Consider the following 24,451-nt stretch of genomic DNA (forward strand, 5'->3'; position numbering starts at 1 on the left):
GGACGGAAAATCTGGAAAGGCACTTTGAGAAGGGAATGATCAAAAGGAGTTAAAGAAAAGTGAAAAGGGGAACAGAAGGGCATGAATATTTCAGGCAGTAAAAATAGTGTGTGCAAGGCTTAGGGTTAAGGAAAACATGGTGTGAGGAAAGGTGTAATCTTTGCACTATTAACATTTTAATCTAAATGATTTTTGTGGGGCAGAGGGGGACAGGGGATGCTGCCTTGTGCACTGTAGAATGTTTGGCAACATCCCTGAACTTTATCACCTATATGCAAATAGTACGACTCCCATCCCCACTGCCACCTTGTGACAACTAAAAATGTCTCTTGGATAACATCAGAGTTTGGAAATCACTGGTCTAAGTGAACCCAGGATGATTAGACAAATGAGGAAAGCCACATAGAAGTTGAGACTGGAGCTAAAGGCCAGGATCAGGGATAGAGTGTCTTGTGGGATTCTGGTACTGGTTCTAAAAGAAAAGGGGAACCACTGAAGGTTATGAACTGAAGAGTGGCATAATTTGATTCTTTTGTTTTGATTGCTCTGGCTTCTGTGTGAAATCACTTTCTGTAAGTAAAGGAATTCTAACTCCAAATGCCATGGTGTTAACCAATGAGCAGAACTGTCTTCAGAGCTTATAGCATTAAAATTTATACCACAAGCCCTGACATTATATGCTGGCCCCCAAATCCCATGGTCTTTACAAAGGAAACCAGGCCTTTTCTCTGGGACCAGTTTCCAAAGGAATAATAAAATTTCAGTAGTTAAAAGGTTTTTTTTTTTTTTCAATATGCAAACTATATTGAAACAAATAAAAACAAACAAAAAAACCTCCACACACCCTTCCAAAGGAAAGAGTTATAGGAAAAGGACAAAACTGAAAAAACCAAAGAATGTACTCATGAGATGAATGGAAGCTATCCTTTAAAGTATCAGAATATATCTGAAATAGCTCACTAAATTTTTAAATTTACCAACTTTTGTAAATAACTTTATAATTTTTTGATGTAGTTACCATCTGTACAACTCTTGGAAGGATGACCAGTTAGCCTAATTGACTGAAGACAGCCATGTTGTCCCATTTTATGGCTGTATTTTACAGCATAATTATTAATATTCTCCTTTTTTCCTATCAAAAATATCCCAGTTTGGTTGACAAATTATTTGGTTATACTCTCTAAGCTATATTATCTATGAAGCTGAGTTTCTGGTTATCCACTGTATGCAATAATTTATTATTTCATCTACTTAATGTTCTTATGGTTGAAAGAAAATTCTAGTCTCTTTTGTTTCTTCTGATATTTCTATTACTTCCTATCCAAAGGAGAAATTACTCTCAAATTTAAATAAAATGTAAGAATATGAGTGTTCAATATTACCTGCTTAGGCATGAATTGTTAGATATAGATGTTATTCAAATTCTGCTTCTGTCTGTAAAAGCAATGACCATATTTACTAGATTTTCTTTCTTCTCTAACCCTTGCCCCAATTGATAAGACAAGGAAAAAAGTTAAGTTACACAATTAAATCTCCCACAATTGTTTGTTTGACTTTGAAGTATAAATCAAGATATCCTGCAGAAACCTCTTGGGGATTTTGAGAATAGCAGTCAATTTTGTGGCTAGTCAGGTAGACCTTTCTTTTTGGAAAACAATTTTTTTTTCTTTTGGTATTGCATCCCCCCACCTCAGGATAGGTTCCAGAGAGTTATTTTAAAGGAAACTGAAGTACATGGTAAATGTGCTGACTTCTGTTAAATAACTGAGTTGTGTTCATTAGGAGTAGAAAGCCTTAAATAGGTTAAGAGTTAATAGAACATGAAGTGGGCTTGTAACAGCTGCCCAGTCTTCCCTGGGACCTAGCATGTCAGTTACCAAACCAGTGACAATCAATCAATATATCAATAAATAGAAAAAGAAATAATATTTTAATCATGAGTGATACCTTCTAATTTAGTTTGACAACTATGCTGGTATACACACTAACACTTTAATGGATTTCACAAACACACACAAAAAACTTCCATTTTTTTGGAATGGCCGTGAAATTGTCCTTAGATTTTAGATATGCTTTATTTCCTCCCTGTTTTTTTTTCATTTGATTGATTGATTGATTGATATTTAATCCAAGGTGGTTAACGTATCATTAATAATGGTTTCAGGAGTAGAATTTAGTGACTCCTTACATATAACACCCGGTGCTAATCCCAACAAGTGCCCTCCATAATGCCCATCACCCATTTAGCCTACCCCACCACCCAACACCCCACCAGCAACTCTCAGTTTATTGTCTGTATTTAAGAGTGTCTTATAGTTTGCCTCATTCTATGTTTTTATCTTACTTTCTTCCCTCTCTGTTTTCTAGTAAATATGCCATGGGGAATTGTGCCAGAAAATTCTGGCTTGAAGATGGGTAGGTCCCCCTACTTTTAGCTGTTTCCACAAGCACCTAATGAGGTGGAGATTCGGCAGCTGTGACCTTAACCATGTCAAATTCTACAATGAAACCTGATAATTATGGTAAAAACTAATGTAAATACCTAAGATCTGTTTCCACTATTCCTGAATATTAATGACCTAACTCCATATCCCAAATCCAATAATTATATTTCCTCCAAATTATCCTTAGAAAAAGATACCCCTTATAAAAGAGTTTCTCATCAGATTCTGCTCCTGTTATTTCAATTATTTTACTTTGAACAATACATTACTGTCTTGGGAAGATAGATTTGCCTGGAACAACATGGGATGCTTTTAGACAAAATGGGTCTTTAAAGGCAAAGAAATTTAACCCTAACTTAGCAATTATTCTTGGGATTTTCACTTGAAGATTCTAAGTGCCTCGTGTTGCTAAAAAAAGGGCTTTGAAAGATAATCTTTAAAACAATGCTGTAAGTATTTTTATTGTGGAGATCAGACACCCTCTTAAATAGCAAATAAAAACATTTCTAATATCAGGTGAATGGATATTGTGGTTTGGAATAAGAATTTCGGTGGAAATACCAGAAGTTCTGTATCTCAAGCAACTTAGAAGGGGAGATGAGCTACTGTATATGTGCCACCAACGCGAGTACTAGAAGGGGAGATACTGGAAAACAACATCAGAGGGCCGGGCTCTGGTGATGGCAGAGCCCCACATGCCAAAGGTGCAAGTGAAACACTTGAAAAAAATTTATAAGAGCTAATGTGCCAGGCACTGCTCTAAGCCCTTCACACCTTTATACTCAATTAGTTTTCCCAACAACCCGGTAAGGTAGATACCATATACTTGACATATGATGACACTGAGAACAGAGTGGTTAAATACCTTGTCAAACGTCATAAGGTAAGAAGTAGTAGACTTGAGATCTGAATCCAGGCTGGCTGCAGAGTCCTTGTGCTAAACCTCTAGACTGTATTGTTGTGTTATGTAACATGAACATAACCAAGGCAATATATCTAATGAATATGCTACTTTACCTAATATGTAATTATATATATATATATATATATATATATATATATATATATATATATATGCATATGTGTATGATATGTATATGTATATATACACTAAAATTGCAATTATTTGGTAGTTGTATCTACAGCCCCAAATGTGTATATAGTCAGATTGATAAAAAATATTTTTTGTAATCTACTCAGTGGGCATGTGACAAATCACCTAATGTTCAAGTTTACCTTATATTAGTCATGTAATTTAATTAGTAATGTATAGGGGTTAAGGATGCACGTCTGGAGCCAGACTGCCTGGGTTTACATCCTCTACCACTGACTAGCCATGAAGTTAATGAAATCTTTTGCCTTACTTTTCTCTTGTGTAAGAGCAAGATAATGATGATATTCATCTTCTGTGCTTGCTACAAGGATTGTGTGGAATAATGCATGTAAATATCAATGCCTAAATACTAAGTACTCAATGAATGTTTGGACTAATTGTCATTGCTGCATCTATACCTCTACAGAAGCAATATGATATTGTCAGCAACCAAAATGGACTTCTAAAAACTGCGATGATTGGGTTTGAACAAACTGTTTCTGCAATCAGTCATACACATTCACTCTGATGCTTCCCTGAAGGTTCTGTATTATTTTATAATTTGTCTTTTGATCCTATGGACTGTATTAAAAATATGCTTTTGTTGGGGCATCTGGGTGGCTCAGTGAGTTAACGTCCAACTTCAGCTCAGGTCATGAACTCGCATTGGGCTCTGTACTGACAGCTCAGAGCCTAGAGCCTGCTTTGGATTATTTGTCTCCGTCTCTCTGCCCTTTCTCTCTCTCTCTCTCTCTCTCTCTCTCTCTCTCTCTCTCTCTCTCTCTCTCAAATAAATAAACATTAAATTTTAATTAAAAAATATGCTTTTGTCATCTTCTGTCCTAGGTTTTTCCAGTGGGACTTGTCTGTGTTGTACAGTTTAGTCTCACAAATAGCTTTTGATATCACACACTATTGGTTTAAGAACCCCTCATACATTTGAGCTGTTATACTTGAAAATTTTGAACAGTGCTACCTGTATGTGATCTTCTTGGTGTGTTTCATGTTACTTCAAACTTTAAAGAAAATGTGTTCTTTCTGCTTTGCCTCCCTTCCTGTCCTCTCTTCTCACAACGCACAGAATTTGTAAGGACGCAGTGCATAAGGTGACTTATGTTGTGGAAAATATGTTTATTTGCAAAGAAAGAAAATGGCAGTGTCCTAGCCAAGTAAACCAATTGCCATAAAACTTTTAATATATAGTGGTTCTTAAAATGATAGAGGGATCAGGTTTTATTGTACTCAATAAGAGGGCAGCCTAGAAATGACTGTAAGTTTAATACATTATATTTCTTTTAGGCAATTCATTTTTTTTATATTTTGCCATTAGAATTCTTCATGCTGCCCTCAGTTACAGACATTGCAAGCTACCACTGCTTTTCATTACAGAGTAACTCTTTGCAGTTATAAAGAATGTCCTATTAAACTTTATTTTATTATAAGGCAGTATTTCCAGCACAAGATATTGCTTGTCTAGGAGCTTTCAGCCAGATAAATTTAAATATAAATTTGAAACATTCTTTGGAGTACACGTGCCCAAGCTACAGAATTCTAATTTTTTATTTTGATTTGATTTCATGTCAATGTCTTGATAATAACAGTGTCTTGCCACAATAGGAAATAGGTCACTGGGCATGAGGCAGGTGGCTATGTGGGAGAGCGTCCTAGCTTATAGCCCATGGGCAGCAGCACACCCTTTTCATTATGATTCTTACTTTCTTCAATTCTTTCTTAAATGTTGGAGAACATGTTTCCTGAGCAGAGAATGGTTACTGTGATGGCTACTAGGGAGAGCAGGCTACTCAACTTTAACCATAATGCTCTCTGTGCACTTAGATAAGGATTTTGTTATTAAGACTATAGATGATAACATCAATTAAATTCTTTTCCTGACATGAGGATAATTTTATTTTAAAACAATCAGAGGCATATAGAATCAAATATAAAGTTTCTATTATAGTCTGCAAATTTAGCTTTGAAAGTCAAAGATAAACACATCTTTTGCCTTTAGATTTAAACTAAGCTATCAAAATGTTTTTGCCTCTTCCCCTGCAGTCCTACGTTTGCAGGATCTAATGAAAATCACAAATCCCCTACCGTCTGAGATAAGGCATTTTTCCTTCTGGAAGAAAGTACAAACATTTCTTAACTCTAACTAAGATTTTTGTTTTAAAAGGTGAATATCAGGGGTGCCTGGGTGGCTCAGTCAGTTAAGCATCCAACTTTGGGTCAGGTCATGACCTCAAGGCTCGTCACTTCAAGCCCCGTGTCAGACTCTGCGCTGACAGCTCAGAGCCTGGAGCCTGCTTCGGATTCTGTGTCTCCCTCTCTCTCTCTGCCCTCCCCCTGCTCATGTTCTGTCTCCCTGTCTTTCAAAAATAAATAAACATTAAATTTTTTTAAAAAAACTTAATAAATAAAAGATGAACATCAAGTAAAAGAAGAGTTGATTTTAGGTTTATAAATATGATTTCTTTCCTGGACTCTCTAAAAGCTCTTCCTGTTAATTCCCAAATTGACTTCTGTACTAAATGTTGTGACATATTCCCCTTCCCACTTCCTAGAAATGAAATGCTTCAGCTTCACATTAAAATTTTGAGAGGGCCTTAGGAATTTAGCCTGAATTCACTGAAATGTCTCTAACATGAACAAAAATAGACTGGTTTTCACAGACAAATCAGGACAGCAAGTGCCTCTGAGAGTGAGCTCTCATTTGAGTGGCTTCATATAATGAGAAATAAAAAGAATTAACACTGACAGGAATCTTGAGATCATTTGTTTCCCACGGTCTGATTTTACAAGGGAGGAACTGAGGCCAAGAGATATATCGTAAGACCTAAATGTCAAGCGCTGCCTTGATATCTCTGACCCCAAAGCCTACATTCCTCTTCTCTTGCCAGATTTGCCCCCGACCCAGCGGTAAGGGCTCCAGACCTGGCTAGTTCCCACATCAGCCACACCAGCCCCACCCAACTTGGTCCTCAACCTAATTGGTTCTACCTTCTTCTACAAGCTGGTGGAATTATTAGAAGAAGCCAATAATATACCCCCATGGAAAGCAGGGATCACGCCGCCCTCTTGAAACTACAAAGTTTGTCTCCCACAGCTGCTGCCGGTTCACTCTATTCCTGTGAGTAAATGTGATTAATAATAAGCTGCTGCCCACCTCATCTGTCCAGTGTCGTGTCGTATGTTCAGCGAATCCCTCCTTCACCATCAGGCTGAATAGGTGATCAGAACAAGGGATTTGATCAATTACTAATATGGCTAGTGTCATAATCATCACTGCATCCTTTTTGTGACTTTCAGATGCTAGGTGACAAAGATGAGATGGTAAATGCGTGAGTAATTGTAACTATCTCATTACATCAGAAGCTCTATTAAGAGAGCAGTCATGTTTATTGTTTACTTTGTGTTCCAGTGCTAGGACAGAATAATGCTGCGTGTGTGGCATTTATTTATTTAACAAATATTTATTGAGAATCCCCCACGTGGCAGTCACTATATGTGACATACGGACTCTGCGTCTGCCTCTTGGTGCTCTAAGCTTGAAGGAGTCCAATATTCCCATGCTCCCTTGTAGACCAGCTGCACGCTAATCATCTCTAGCCATCCTCTTTGAGAAATGCTCCTGCTCCTCAGTGCCTTCTGCTTGATGAAGCCATTACTAAGTTTCTATCCAGCCAGGCTTCCATTCCTTATTTGTGAACTAGAAGGTCCAGCCCAATCAAGGGCTCTCATTTGCGGATATGCTGCTTGGGAGAATGTTTATAGTAACCTGCTAGTGGATGTCAGTGATAATAATGCCCTTAAAGCACGAGGCTTGATCTGTCTCCAAGACTGCGCTGTCCTGAGCATTAGTGCACATGGGATGTGACAATGAGTGATAGCATATAATGAGCCTCTTTTTTTTTATTGTTTTCAGGGCAGGTGACTGGGTCCAAGCCAATTGGAATCTACAGAAGCACTAATCTACTCTTCTGGCATTTAATTTCTTAAATTATCCTGCCATAGTCCCAAAGACAGTTATCCCCTGCTCTGGTTATCTATTGCTTGGTAAAAATAACACCTCAAAACTTTATGGCTTAAAATGACAATAACATTAATTTTCCTCACAAATCTATTTCAGGCAGGACTCGGCAAGGATAGTTCATCTCTGTTCCACACAGCTTCAGCTGGGGGCCTGACGGCTGGGGATTGGAATGGTCTGAGAGCTCGCTCATTTAGAGGTCTGGTTTTTTTTCATGTTTATTCATTTTTGAGAGAGAGAGAGAGAGAGAGAGAGAGAGCATGAGCAGGAGAGAGGCAGAGAGAGAGGGGGACAGAGGATCCAAAGTGGGTTCTGCGCTGACAGCAGCAAGCCCTATGTGGGGCTCAAACTCGTGAACCGTGAGACCTGAAGTGAAGTAGGACGCTTAACCTATTGAGCCACCCAGGCACCCCATACAGGTCTGCCTTTTGATGGTAGTTGCAACTTGGGACTTTTAAGGGAGCTCTCAGCCAGAATATATACATGTGGACTCTCCCTATGGCATAGGCTTCCTCAGAGTTTGGTGACTGTATTCTGAGGAAAAACATCCTGAAAGATAGAGTCAGCCAGAAGTTGGGTGACACCACTCCACTATTCTCGGAAACCACACAGCATCATTTCTGACACATGCTATTGGCTAGAAACAAGTCTCTGAAGCTGGCCTATGTTCAATTAAACTGAATTAAAATTTTTTAATGTTTATTTATTTGAGAGGGAGAGAGAGAGTGTGTGTGTGTGTGATGGGGGAGGGGCAGAGAGAGAGAGAGAGAGAGAGAGAGAGAGAGAGACAGAACCCGAAGCAGTCTCCAGGCCTGCAGGCACAGGCGGGAGAGGAATAGGGAGACAGGGAGAGAGGATCCCAAGCAGGCTCTACAATGTCAGCGCAGAGCCCAATAGGGGCTTCGATCTCACGAACAGTGAGATCATGACCTGAGACAAAATCAAGAGTCGGAGGCTTAACCGAGTCACCCAAGCACCCGAGATTTTTTCCATTTTAAAGCTACCACTTTCCAATGGGATACAAGTGGAAAAAAGAATAGCATACATTTTTTTTTTTTGTAATCAGAAAGACTGATACTCATTAGTAACAATGAAGAAATGAAGAATTCTAAATAGGTATTGGATCCTAACATCTAATAAATATAAAGGCTAAAGGGCTATGTCAAGACCGAATATGTTGGTTGGTATTTTGTGGTTCTGTAGATGTGGTCTTATTATATGCATTTAGGGATGCCATTCAATTACTAGTCAAGTATTCTGCTCCTTACATGCTGTTACTCCTCAAAGAAACATGATCTCTAAATCAAGTACTTTATTCACAGAATAAACCATAGTTATTTGGATAGTTATTTGGATAACTATTCTGTAGAGCTCTTTCCTTACCTACAATAACATACATTTATTGTTTGCTTATTTTTTTCATGCTACAAAAAGGATGACTCCCTTTTAAAATATCTTTCTTAAACATTTTTGTTTAAATTCCAGTTAGTTAACACACGGTTTAACTTTAGTTTCAGGTGTACAATATAGTGATTCGACAATTCCATACATCACTTGGGGCTCATCAAGTCAATCACACTCCTTGATCTCCATCACCTATTTTACCCATCCCCCACCCACCTCCTCTCCAGTAACCATTAGTTTCTTCTCTATAGGTAAGAGTCTGTTTCTTGGTTAGCCTCTCTCTTTTTCTCTCTCTTCCCTGCGCCCCTTTGCTCGTTTGTGTTGTTTCTTAAATCCACGTTTGAGTGAAATCATATGCTTTTGTTTCTAGAATTTTACATCAGTAGAATGTTTATGTCGTGCTCATTTTGCCCCCTAGTGGTTTCTTATGTCCTCGTTCATTCCACATTTACATGTAATTTTCAAATCTTTTGGAATGTTAGGAAGGAAAAGTGTCCCCCTGACCCCCTTGCCACCTGCATCTCATTGTACAGAAGAGGGCATCAGGACCCAGAAAACTTATGGGACTTGTCTGATGTCAAACATCCAGCTAGAAGCAGAAATTCAACATTGTTCTCCCATCCCACTAGAAATAAGCCCTACAAGGGCAGGACAGTTTTGTTCAGTAATGAACATGAACAGTGCTAGTGACTGGCAAATGGTAGGTGCTCAATAAATATTTTATGAATGATAAAAATGAGTGAATTAATGAATCAAAACTGGAAGGACTATCTATAGATCCCATGCCATATCTATCTATCTATCTATCTATCTAAAATTCCAGGTAACATACAGTTTAACTCTGGAGTATGTCTTCTCATCCTCATAATAAATCTTTCACACAGCACTAGATACTTGATTCCATTTTACCCCACAATATTTCAACCCCTTAAACTATCTCATACTTCACTTGATTTGTCATTAGGTTTATTTTAGTATTATGATTCATTTATTTATTCGATGTTAGTGAGTACCAGCTGCATCAGGCAGCATGCTACCTACAGAGCTACCAAAAGGTTGTTAAAATTTTTTTATTTAAAAATTTTTATTCTTAATTACAGCAAAATACACATATCATACAATGTATCATCTTAACCAATTTTTTTAGGTGTACAGTGCAATATTCACATTGTTGTGCAACCAACCTCTAGAACGTTTTCACATTGCAAAACTGAAACTCCATACCCTTTTTTTCAATGTTTATTTATTTATTTTGAGAGAGAGAGAGAGAGAGAGAGAGAGAGCCAGAGAGGGGCAGAGAGAGGAGAGAGAAAATCCCACACAGGCTCTGCACTGTCAGTGTAGAGCCAGACCAGGGCTCGATTTTACAAACTGTAAAATCATGAGATCATAAGTCATGTAAAACTGAGACCATGACCTGAGCTGAAATCAAGAGTCCGATGCTCAGCCAACTGAGCTACCCAGGCTCCCCATCCATACTGTTTTAACAATTCCCCATTACCCCTTCTTCCAGCCCCAGCCACCACAATTGTATTTTCTATTTCTACACACTTGACAACTCCACATACCTCACAAACTTGGAATAATACAGTATTTGTCTTTCTGTCATTGTCTAATTTCACTTAACATAATGTCCTCAATGTTCCTCAATGTGGTACCATAGATCAGAATTTCCTTTACTGTTAAGACTGAATAATATTCCGCTGGATGTGTATACCATATTTTATTTATCCTTTTATCCACTGATGGATATTTGGGTTGTTTCCACCTTTTAGCTATTGTCAATAATGCTTCTGTGAACATGGGTTTACATGTATTCTGTTCAAGACCCTGATTTCTTGGATATATACTGAAAAGTAGAATTGCTAAGTCATATAGTAATTTTTAACTGTTTTTACTTTTAATTTTTAAGACAAATTTTCTGAGAAACAGCCATACTGTTTTCCATAGTGGATGCATTTTATATTCCCACCAACAGCATACAAGCATTCCAATTTCCCCACATCCTGGCCAATGCTTGCGGTTTTCCAGTTTTTTGATGGTAGTCATTCTAACGGGCGTGAGGTGGTATCTTATGGATTTGATTTGCATTTCCCTAATGATTAGTGATGTTGAGCATCTTTTCACATGCTTATTGGTCATCTGCATGTCCTCTCTGGAGAAATGTCTATTCAGGAAATTGCTATGAAGAGGCATTTTTGATTCATCAGTTTCTTCCTCTGGATACAGAAAAATGTCAGCTGGCAATATAAAACCCATTCTCCCTACTTTTTCTTTTGTACATTGTATCCCCACTTATTTAAGATCTGAATAGTAATGATAAGATAGCTAAAGCTTGCATCACACCTGCACAAGTTCTGCCCCAGGCATTGTTCTGAGTAACTTGCATATACATTAATTTAATCTTCAAAACATCCCTATAAGGTGGCTATTATTACCATCTGCCATTTACAGAGGATGTCATGGAGGTGCAAATAGGTAAGTGACTAGCCCAAAGTCACATGGCTAATGAGCTGTAGTGCCAGGATTTGTATCGGGTGGGACAGCTGGTTTCAGAGTCTATGCACCTAATCACAACATTATTTCTCCCCTCTGACACCCACTAAATCATTTTTATATCACCTACATATTTTTTGTGATATCTTCTTGGCAAGTCTTCTATGGAGGTTTACATGATCTTGGATTGCAGATAATGAAAAATAAATGCAAATTGATTACATTGTAAAAAAGGAATCCATTGCTCTGCTGGATGGCAAGTCCAGGGTACAGTTAGCTTCAGATATGTTTGAATGCAGTGGCCAAAGAGGTATTATAAGCCCCAATAATATCAGCAAATGTCCTCAAGTCACATCCCTTTGGCTCTGATTGAGCCCAATGCCCATTGGTGGTGAATCATGGTGGCAGAGAGTATGATAAAATCAAGTAAGTCCTATGCCCACAACTGTAACAAACGTGGCATGAATACCACCTCAATTCCAGAAACTTGCAGTGGTGGAGGGGTGGTCCCTAGGAAGTATTACTGGACACCAATTTACACTTGGGGGGGCATTGGTAGGGAGGCTGTTTTTTCTTCTTTTGGGGACAAATACACAGGCAAAATTATTGCTTTCAAAAACAGTTTGCTTATAATTGTGTGAGTAATACAAAACATTCATTTGGTGCTCACTGTATACCAAACACATCCTAAGTATTTTACATGTGTTGCCTGACTAATCCTCACTTGAACTCTGTAAGGCAAATGGTATTATTAACCCATTTTACTGATGAGAAAACCAAGGTGCATAAGTGGCTGGGTATACCTGGAAGAGAAGGTCATAACTTGCCCTCAGTGATCCACTTTATAACGGGTGCGGCCAAGATTCTCATCCAGGCAGACTGGTTCCAGAGCCTCTTCTCCACTTCCATAGTTATGGAGGTTTCTTGCTATGTATAGAAACTAAAGCTCGCAGGGGTGCCTGGGAGGCTCAGCCCTTTAAGTGTCTGATTCTTGATTTCGGCTCAGGTCATGGTCTCTTGTGGGTTCAAGCCCCATGTTGGCTCTTTGTTGACAGTATAGATCCCTGCTTGGGATCCTCTGTCTCCTTCTCTCTCCACTCCCCCCCGCCCCCCAACCGACTCACTCTCTGTCAAAATAAATAAATAAACATTAAAAAAAAATACAGAAAGAAGCCAAAGCTCAGAAACTTCAAAGCCTGATATTCACTCAGGAAAGACATCAGGGACTCTCATTGGTCAACACTGCTCACACCTAACAATTTGGGCTTACACTAAGCAACCAAAATTTATAAATATATGAGGAAAACATATAAATATGTAGTCTGTGCTAGACCCTGATTTCCAAAAAAACTGACTAATTGTACCTGTTCAGAGTTGAAGGGACGTGATTGAAAATTAAAAAAAAAAAATATCTGTACTATCAGTCAAAACCAGTCATCATCATAAGCATTGATTATTTTATTTAGAAGAACTTCAGTAGCATTCTAGTTTTTCAGTTTTTTTTTAATAAGCATAGCTGCAAAGTCTCTCTTTCACCTGTTAAAATAAAGCAAAAGGAGTTTTTAACCAGTTAGCTTAGGCAAGTACCCACATTTTCTCTGCAAGTCACTCCCAAGGAACAAAGCATCAAAGGCAATATACCAGAGATACATTAAAGTTCTAATATCTTGCAAACAATGATTAAGATAAAAGATTTTTGTTATATTTTCCTTTAAAATAGTCATACTTTAAGGTGGTGTTAAAAAAAATCAAACAAATTGGCAGTCCTCAATGAATTGGAAGGAGACAGAGGATCATTCTAGAGCCAATTTTACCACGAGGTGTGTAATAGTAGCCTTTTAGCTATTCTTGGCCTCAACTTCCTCGACTGAAAAATGAAGGAGTCAAAATTGGAATGGGGGTGTGCCAATATATCAATTCATCCAATGACTGTTTATTGAGCACCTCTTAAGTACCAGGCACTGCGCCTGATGCTGGTGAGGAGCTACAGAAATGAAAAGAATGGATGGGATTCCTATCTTGCAGAACAGTCAGTGCTATTGGGGGAGACAGACCTGGGGCCACTTTAGAGTTATACATCTAGAGGTGAGCTTTCTTGTCCTGCTATTGGGGGGACAGACAGACAGAGTGATTCAAATAATCACTCATCAAATAGTCAAAAGACTCCTTACTTTTCAGTTCCTAAATTCCATATGCACAGAAACATAAAAGAATAATTCATAAAACACAAATCATCGTATGTGTTTATTTGAGAGATGTGATAAATGCCATTTTATTGTTTAGACTCATTTCCTCCCCAGACTGTTAGCTATGTATATTGCAAACTACTCATGATGATTTTCTACCTGTCAATGCCATAATGCATTGTCCTGGCTCATGTTATAATAATAGTACTATGCATATTGAATGCATAATTTCAAATGATAATTCAGTCTTCATTTTCATCTCATTCTTAGAACTTTTTTTGAGCAAGAAGAGATTGAAAAATAATGCAGTCTTATTCTTAAGTCTGTGACAGCAGTTGTGATGTCACAAGTCAGGTCCATAATGAAATCTTCTGTAGAGATTTTGGTTTTATCTTTAAAAACTATCCTACATGTTCCACCTGTCTCTAATTGGGCGGAAAGTGGGAGGGGAGGAGAGTCAACCAGTAGCCTGCTTAGAATATTTTTGTCAGCAGCTATTCCATCTCGGGCTGTGATTTCATGAACAGATATTTGTGCAAGACATTGCTTCCCTGACCACCGCCTTCAGCCCCACCAGAAGTGGATGTGATTGGTTTAGTGTATAGCACTCTTCACTATGAGTCTAGTTTATGCATGCTGCTAGACTTATGCATACATTCCATATCTGGACTTGTTTGTCACTACAGTAGACAAGAGGCTCTGATCATCTGCAGTCATGATAGGTTCCTTGCTTCTTGTCGCGATAGCAAGCCTGCTTTGATGTAAAAGAGGTTTGGCAAATGTTATGTTTGATTATGAACTTGCCCAAATCTTAAGAATTCATCTGGCTTTTTCAGTCAATTGTGATTCTTCTCTGCAAATTCACCTTTGGTACTTCTGAAAAGCTAGCAATATTTGCTGTGTGTCAGTCTCAGACTCCCTGTTATCTAGCAGTAGGGACTCACTAAGGCCAAATTATCATCTTAGATTTTCTTTTTCCGTACGCCTTCCAGTGAGATCCATGAGAATACCAAGTTTTAACAGTCCATTTTATGGTGCACTTTAGAGTTGTATATCTAGAGGTGAGCTTTCTTGTCCTGTATTTTTTTTCTTAATCTCTGAAGGACAGTTACCTCAAAATGACCCGGCTGATGGTTAATAGAGTGGACATTTCAGCCTCTGGCACATTTGTCATTGGGTAGTATCAGTAAAGGACTGGAATAGGTGTAGGGGGTAGAGTAGGAATGGATGGGAGGGTGTGTGTAACTTGAAAACACGAGATGGGTTATGGGATACTGTCTTTCCCAATCAAATACCTCCCTCTCACACACTCACACAAAGGTTGAGAACCAATACTAAGCGAAAGCCCTCAAGAGCTAATCTTCCTGTACAGAAGTGCCAAAAGGAAAATAAAGGTCAACTACATACAACATAATTAAGTGAAAGTCCTGAGGTCTTGAACTCATTTGTGGGAATCTGATGGCAACACTAATTTGCAAGACTTTTGATGAATATGATGAGTAACAATGGTATCAAAGTATTCACTTAGACTTTTCAGACCTTCTTAATTATGTCTATAATTAAGACTATATTGTACTTAAATTTATTGGAGTAGTAGTTCTGAAAATATTTAATGCATAGCTCTGAACCTATGTGGGGGACACGGACTATTTTGAAATTCGTGTGAACTCCATAATCTCTAGAAAACATGCAACAGGTACACAGAGTTTTACATACAATTTCAGGGGATTCATGAATTTTGTGAAGTTCATACGTGGACAAGGTTAAGAATGGGATTTTTTTTTAATTAATTTATTTTGAAACACAGAGACAGCACAAATGGGGGGAGGGGCAGAGAGAGGGAGAGAGAGAGAGAATCCCAAGCAGCCTCTACACTGACAGCACAGAGCCAGAGGTGGGGCTCAAACCCACAAAACCGCGACATGTCGACTTGAGCCGATAACAAGAGTCGGACACTTAACCGACTGAGCCACCCAGACACCCCAAGAATGGGATGTTTAAATCAAATTTTGCTGGGTAATGGAATACAGATTTCCTGTCTGAGTGACTATGTTTTCAGTTGCCTGAACAATGCACATGGCCTTGAGTTTTTCCAGTGGGTAGCCAGCATCCTCTTCCCTCTTCTCTTCCATTGTAACATGGCACGGTTATCTCATTTTACTTTGCCTGGTTGTCACATTCCTCATCCTTTTCTGAGGGTTTTTAAGGTAAATTGCTATTTTATTATTTTTCTTCCTTCTCCAGAATGGTTCTAAAGAGTTTATGTGGCCCCTGTGTCAGAACTACTTATTGCATGCAGGATGAGGCTGACAAACCACAACCTGTGAAGACAGACTGGGGAAATCCACCGGAAAGAGTCTTGGGAAGGAACTGCAGATTGGTTGTGGGTAAGCAGGCGCAGAGAGAGCAATGAATTACATAAACACGAATGTCTGCATTTTGATGACTCCCCCCTCTTCCCACCCACGGTCAGGCACTTAGTCACTGTTTCCTCTGTGTCTCCTTAACTCTATTATACCTTGATTATAGCTCCTATCACTGCACTAGGATTATTTGTTTATGAGTCTGTGTCTCTTACCAGACTATGAGCAATTCCAAGACAGACTCCATGACTTATTTATCTCTGTACCCCAATCCGGTGTCTGGGTTAAGAGTGCACGCTCTGGAGTCAGACTGTCTGCGTTCAAATCCATGCTCTGTACATATGAATAGGATGACTTAGTCAGGCTATGCAATTTATTTGAGACTTGGTTTTTCTCTTTCTCTTTTTTTCTTTCCTTTTTCTCCCTTCCTCCCTCCCTCCCTCCCTTTCTTCCTTCCTGCTTTCCTGCCTCCTCTCCTTTCTTTGCCTCAATTTCCTTTGTACCTAAAAGTATCATACGACTAATATTTATTGGTTAACTGTGAAGAATAAATGAAATAATGCCTAGCACAGTGTCTGTCTCTACAGATATAATAATAGATATTACTATTATATCTATTATCATTACTGTTGATTGTTGCATATTATTACTTACTGTAGTTCACCTGCTGGGAAAAAAGTCTTTTAAGCTTAAACTACCAAAGAGCACACATTTCTCCCACCTCTTTCCTTGTTGCCTCTGCCCTCTTTGCTACTAATGCCCCTCCTCTGCAACATGCAATTGATATCCTCCTTGCTTTACCTTTTCACCTTGTACTTATCATCATCTGACACCTGATATGTTTATTTGATTATTGTCTAGAATGTAAACTCCATGAAGGAGAAGCTTTGGCTGGTTTCACTGGTGTCCCCACTACAGCAATGCCTGCCTGGCACATGAAATATTCTCAGCAAATATTTGTTGAACGAATCAATGGATGGATGGATGGACACACAGAGACAACAACACACATAAAGCATTCTCACTCTTGGATTTAGGTGAACCTCGCTGATTGTTGCTCCATGTTAAGCACTAAATGTGTGCATTCCTTCACTTGGCCAAATGGTCAGAGAGCAGCTTTTACCTTTATTTCTCTTTCTTCCATGATTGGAGGGGAAAATACTTTCCAAAAGTGTTGCAAAAACTGAAGCGATTAGCACTTCCATGTCAAAGCCGTACCCTTCAGTGGAGCTGTGGAGGGAAATGGCTGAGGGGCAGGGGTCTCCTCTGAGAGGTGAGAAAGGACATGGCAGGACAAGGGTTGGCAAGCTCTCTGTGACCTTGTGGGAGTGGCTGTTGTTAAACAGCTTGTTTCTGTCATGTCTGCTCAGAGACTCTCAGTGACTGTTCGTCCTTCACAGTTTTAAGTGCAAAGTCCTCAGCAGCTCTCCTCTTCTTGTTCCACAGGTACCTTCCATTCCAGCCAAACTGGATCATTCCCTGTTCTTTCCCAGCTTCCATACTCCTGTTGCACACACACACACACACACACACACACACACACACACACACACGTTCTCTTTCAACTGAAATTTTTCCCTTCTGCAAAGTACTTCTTTTTTTTTTTTCTCCCTAGATTCTACAGTCCTTCAAGGTGCAATTACAGCCACTGTCTAGCCAGGATATTTCCTCTCATTTCTCTCCCATTTCTCCACCTTAAACTTTGGAAACAGCAGCTGAGTTCTTCCTCAGATTCCTTCAAGAATTTTTACCTTCTTTGGAGGGGTGCTTGCCAAGCTTTCCCTACATGGCGCTGTCACCAGAATTGTTTGCTAAATTGTCTTGAGGGATAGGACCCTTTTCTTTCCATTTTCTACGTGAACCAGACATTCACTGACCGTTTCTGAGTAAGTCTCTGGGTATATAGCTGAATATATCCATTTTATTAGCAGAAGAAAGAAAGGAAGAAAGAAAGAAAGAAAGAAAGAAAGAAAGAAAGAAAGAAAGAAAGAAAGAAAGAAAGAAAGGGTGAGTCCTTAGGGCCTCTCTGATGATAACATGTTAAATATGAAGTGTTTTTTCCCATATGGGCAATACAGGTGAATTTTTTTCACCATCTATTCTGTAAAAAGCAAAACCATAATGAATATAAATACAGAGCTGAGCTTGTATTTCTTGAGCCCACAGTGAGAAGTCGTCATTTTCTCACAACCCTTGGCAGGACCCCGGGGCGGGGGACCTCATTGCTAACTTTTTTCGGGACTTGAGACTTAGCAAGTAGAAAGAAACAAGCAATTGAAACTGAGATTCACTCTGAGGGGGTGGATAAGTCAACAGGGTTACTCAGCGGAATGTTCAATTAGTTCCTCAGCACCTCAAGTCTGTGTGAGAGTCTGTGATAACACTGCCCCCTTCTGTTCCTCTAGATTGTTAGTGCTGGTGACTTCTCAAGTCTGGTTTGATGGTCCTGACATGAATTTTAATTTCCAAGAAATGCTTGCTTAAGGCAGAGAGGAAGGGAACTCTTAGGTTTAATGTGAGACACGATTTTATTCTGTCAAGGTCTCTCTTTTTATAGTTCCCTTGGCCATTAAATTTTGTTGTGGGGTTTTTGTTCCTTTGCATTATAATTGGATATTATATTTCAGGGGAACGAATGAAGTCAAGAATTGTAACAAAATTAATTCACTTATTAGTTCGTATTCTAAGGGATTACTTGATTTTTTTATAGTTCCTAAAACTTCCCTATGTCTTCCCTTGGAAGTTAAAGCACAACCACTGGTCGATGCATGGCCAATGACTCTTTTCATCTAAGACAGAACCTCTCAGATTGAGAGCAGTTAAAGAGCTAAAAATGCTGGTTCTTCACGTACAAAAGCCAGCACCACTTCCTCTGCAGAGCATTGTTTGTGAAATGACTTACCTCAGAACTTCTGAACTGCTTTGTAACTCTTTTCCCCTTTCCTTGCAAGCCCCTTTATGTATCTCTAAAGTAGTTGAGGCCAGATAGCATAGGGCTTTGGATCTACATCCAGAACATTATTCTAAAAACAAGGGGGAGCCAATTAAGATATCTGGGCAAACAACTTTGCACTTTGGAAGGAGGACACTGTCAGCTTTGTGTTGAACGAAACGAGATGAACAAAGCTTGGAAGGAAGGAGAACATTAGCAGATCCACACAATGATCCTGGCGCCGGTACCTACACAATGCAAGCAAAATCCTTCCCAGTTTTTCCTCATTTATCCTCTCTCGAACCTAGTCCAGCCACCAGGATCTATCACCTGGATCCCTGCCATGTTTTCCTAACTCATTGCTATACAACCAGTCTTGCTTCCCTATAATCCATTATCTCTCCCAGCAAGCTAAACTCAACTTTAAAAATCAAATGACTTCCCATCATACTTAGAATGAAATTCAAGCTCCTACTGTGGTACATGGGGCCCTGCCCAATTTGACCCCTGTCTGCTTCTCAGACCTGCATTCTCATTTCTGTTCACTGGCTCCTACTCTCTGGCTTCCTTGGTTCCCTGAACAAGCCAAGCTTAGTCTCACCTCAGACATATGAGCTTTTGTTCCTGCCATTCCATTAGTCTAGAGCATGCTGTTCTCAGAATTTTACATGGCTGTTTTCTTGACTCAGCTCAAATATCACTTCCTCAAAGACTTCCAGCCTGTAGTGCCCCATCCTTTTCTCTTTGACTCCCCACTCCCAGCCCAAGATATTCTTTTCATATCAGCTGGTTCTATTTTATTTATTACCCATATCACAATTTGAGATTATCTTGCTCATTTGTTTACTTGTTCAAGATCTATATTCCTTGCCTAGAATGGAAGTTCTATGAGGTCAAGAATCATGTCTATTTCATTCACCTCTAGGTCCCCAATACATAGAGTTTGCTGCACCTGGTTCATGGTAAATCCTCAGTAATTTCTTGTTGAACATATGAATCTGGGTAAGAAGTAAAGAAGAAGGGAAAGACGGTTGAACTGGAAGAGAAGAGATATTTGAAAGAATTAGAGACAAGATAAAGTGGATAGGTTTGATTATTGGGTATCAGGAGCCAATGGAAGGAGGGGAATAGATAATGGGTTTCACTTGGACAGTAGAGAAAGGCCAGTGATGCCATCAACTCAGAGAGAAGTTGGTGGAATATAATGGATGGGAGTGGCCAACGGATATTTGGCTTTGGCCTTGAGTGTGAGATGCTGCTAGGTCTACGGAGGAAGCCCAGCAGGTATATAGAAGTTGAAAAGAGGCCAAAGCGAAACATTTAGATTTTGGAGCCACTTGCATAGTGATGATAGTCCATGGAGACTGAATTTTGCCAACAAGGGAAAGTATGTAACTGGAAAGAAGAGAACTTTAAAAATGTGCAGATTTTTGTCCAAACATCCTTGTGTACAAGAATTCATGCTGGCACCAGTGACATCTAACAAACGAGGAGCAAGGGCTGGAGTTTCATGGGACTGGGGATGGAGACACTAACAATTTGGCAGATAGAGACTGTGCCATTCAGGCAAGGAGAATGACAGCACTACCATATGGTGCCCTCTGACCTGCCCAAAATATCTCTCTGTAGGAGGCTCTGAACCCTGAAGGGATCTGTGTGACTGCTCTGCTTCCTTCCCTTCAAATCCATAAGGGGTCCAGAGAGAGAATCGGGTAAGCTTAATGATGCAGCTTCACCCTCTAATCTAGGCAATGAATAATGCAGAACAATTTGGGGGGAAAACATTAAGAAAAGCTGTATTTCTTGAGCACTCATGAACTAAGTACTCAATACATATTCTCTTATTTAGTCCTCGCAAAAACTCTAATAAAAAATGTCAATTAATACCCATCTTACAGATGAGAAAACTGTGGCTCGAGAGGTAATGTAATTTTCCCAACTGTTAAATGATGGGGGTGGGATGAGATTCCAGAATGACCTGATCCCAAAGCCCACACTTTTAACCACGAGGCTTTAATGCTTCCCTATGTAGGAAATAATTGTTTTTAGTGCTTAAATTTTGTTTCCATATTCCTTTGTAAGTTTCTTTCCCTTTCCAAGTTGTGAATATTAGGTTAATACGTCAGGCAAACTTTTTTTTATAGTAGTGAAAGGTAGCCAAAATTACTCTGAGGTTGTCCTTTTGTGCTGAACAAAAGTAACTCATTCTTTTATTAGATCTCCTCTGTGTTACACAATTGCCTTAAAGAACTGCCATTGCTTACAGACAGTCTACTTTTCCAAACCCTTAGGATATCCTTAATTACAGGGCTCTTGGGGTATCTGAAATAGAAATAGTGTTTTGAATCTTCCTCCACCTCCACCCCCGAGTTTTAACTACAGGCATATCCCGTTTATTGTGGAAACCTGCTCTTGGAAATGGTCATGTTAGTTAAATTGGTGCTCTATATGATTATTATGGCATGATAGAATGGAGATATGTAGCTGTTGTCATACTTTGGCAATTACCCTTCTTTCTCTTCAAGTCTCCTGAAGTTGTGCTATGCCTCTGCCCTAACATCTCTTCTTTTTGTCCTCAATACTGTTGTTAGCCAATCTTTCCAGGCTGCCGTGAGGCTTATGCTACTCTGCAGAATGTCAGAGGATTTCTCCCAGGCGACTTGTGTCTGCTGCTCTGGGTTTCTTAGCCTATCTCCTTGGAGGCACTGGGAGCTGTTGCAGTGAGGCCTACCTGCTGCCATCCAGGATCTTCCTCGATGTGTTGTAGAATCCTTAGCACTATCACTTGCATACTTTTTGTCTGCCGTCTTGAACCAGTGTCCATTGGCATGAAAGTAATGGCAGAAAGAGGGACCTGCTGGCGTAAGCACATGATTGGGAAAGGCCCCACAAATGGCTCTTAGTCCTCATTGGCTGAGAACCAAATATAAATTAGCTGTAGGGTCTAGTGCTGTAATGGGCATACAGTTATATCCGCATATAAAATATTTCTGAGATCATCAGGATTCTAATGAATCAGCCCAGTTTGGGGCAGTTCTAAATGCATTCTAAATGAGCATCCCATAAATGTGTAGTGATGCAAAGTGGCACTTCCTTTAGTCCATCCATAATTTATTAATGGGCACTTTGTGCTAGGCATGATGTTCCTTAGAGTTTCAAAAAAAATGGCTTCATTCTGGTTCGCCCCATGCCTCTCTCATGGAAATTCTTGCAGTTTTTTCCAACAGCAATCACCGCCTCCTCCATGCTGCAGTAATCAGCCTCCACATTGGAGTTGCAGGGTTTCCCTTTATTTCACCCTGCTGGATTATCAGCTTGCAGAGGGTAAGACTCATGCCTGATGAATCTTCGCCTCTTCTACAATGTCTAACATAGTTCTTTGTACAAATATATATGTAAATACTTGAGTAAATGGATGAAGATAAATGACATGAAGTAGGAGAGGGATTTTCAAGGAGTTTAAAGCTTCTTTTGTTGGACTCCCTCAACCTCAGCTGTTGTTACTAATTTGGTGTCTGGGGAAGGACTCTTTGTTGGCTCTGATTAGCCAGTGGTTCTGCAGGTGAACTTTTTTGAGAGGAGGGGGTTATTATTGTGAAGCTCTGAGGTTTTCAACCTAGAATTTATTGGTCACTTTCATTGGGCAGTTTCTTTCTTTACACTTATAGGCATAAATATCCACGGGAAAAATGGCACTATAAGGAGTGCATTTGCTTCCTCTCTTTGGTGAAAATAAGGAATCCATCACTTCTCCATCCCTGGCCCTTTTATCTAATTTTTCATCTTAATTTATTATTTTATCCGATATCCCATTTAGGGGTAATCTTGGCCTCTGTGTCCACTATGATGGCACTTCAACAACAGAGATGTATGTAACCACTTTCAAAACCTCATTTACATATATGAAAAATTCAAAGGGTTGGTAAGGACACACCAGATTGGATCCAGTTTCTATCGGATACATAAATCTTTTTTTGTGTCACTCCATTTGTTCATAGGCATTCTTTTTCCTGATGAATGGCAACCATATTTCTCAGAAAGATAGATGACATTGTCTCCATCTCAAACAATTACCTGATATCCTCTGGCAGCCATTGGAACCACACATTGCAAACCAGGCTGTCATTTCCAGAGACCCTAGGGTAATGGTGAGATGCGCTTGAGGCTCAGATCATTGTCTGTAAAGGTAACATACAATTTCTTTGGCAGAATTTCTTTGGCAGAAACTGTGCAAATCTGCATTCTACAGCAAAGAGTGATGTTTCCCAACTCGTGTTTGAATTGTGTGCCATAGCCCTTTAAATTGTGTGCCCAGGGGGCGCCTGGGTGGCGCAGTCGGTTAAGCGTCCCACTTCAGCCAGGTCACGATCTCGCGGTCCGTGAGTTCGAGCCCCGCGTCGGGCTCTGGGCTGATGGCTCAGAGCCTGGAGCCTGTTTCCGATTCTGTGTCTCCCTCTCTCTCTGCCCCTCCCCCGTTCATGCTCTGTCTCTCTCTGTCCCAAAAATAAATAAAAAACGTTGAAAAAAAAAATTAAAAAAAAAAATAAATTGTGTGCCCAGTATGTGTGTTGTATAGGTCAACTACTACTGGGTCTTTCAACTCCACACTCCACTCCACACACATTTTTGGAAGGGAAGCAGAATGACTGACACATAAAATGGCTGTATTAGAGTTGCCTGGTATCTTTTCAAGTTGCTTTTTTAAAGTAAATCATACTTTTCTAGATCTATGCATTTTTTTTTATTGTTCTGGGGGAGAGTCTTGTCCCAAAAGTAGTTTCTTATTTCTAGAATCTTCTAAATTCTGCAACATAAACACATAAATGTGTATTACTCATTCTTTTGGATTCATGAAGGGCTAATTCTCGAATGCTGAGATACAAACTTTTATTTTTCATCTCTGAAATCATTCTCCCATTTGGAACCAACATTTCCAAAGTAAAGAAAATTAGACACACCACATAAGATGGGCTTTTGCTGTATCCAGCTAAAATTTCTGGATACTTTTGTTCCAGTTGGTAGTTTGTCCATTTATTCATTATTTGTGTATTCAGTCGTTCACTTCATAATTCTAACAGTCCTTGGACAAATACTTATGGAGCACTTACACTGTGTCTGGCATGGAACCAGGATTGCAATATAGTGGTAATCTGTGCTAGGAATGTGTTGTTGCTCTGTGCAATGCCAAATCCAAATATTGGGCATATTTAGTAAAAGGTATTTGGTAAAAGATATTTAGTAAAAGGAGCTATATGACTGGGTAGTTAAAAGGGGGGGGATTGTGATCAGGCAGGTTTGGTGTGACCTGCTGTTAATAATTCAGCCTCTTGGAGCTTCTTTTAATTCTCCCTACAATGCCGACAGTTCAAGATTGCTACAAGAGTTGAAAGAGATAATGTATGAGAAGTTGTCTGGTAGTCAAGGTCAGTTTTATTTGTTAATTTTATTAGTGTATTTGGCCACAGGCACAGACATGGATATTTTAAGAAATTGGCATCAATAA

Source organism: Felis catus, chromosome A1 (genome assembly GCF_018350175.1).
Source record: "Felis catus isolate Fca126 chromosome A1, F.catus_Fca126_mat1.0, whole genome shotgun sequence".
Taxonomy (NCBI): domain Eukaryota; kingdom Metazoa; phylum Chordata; class Mammalia; order Carnivora; family Felidae; genus Felis; species Felis catus.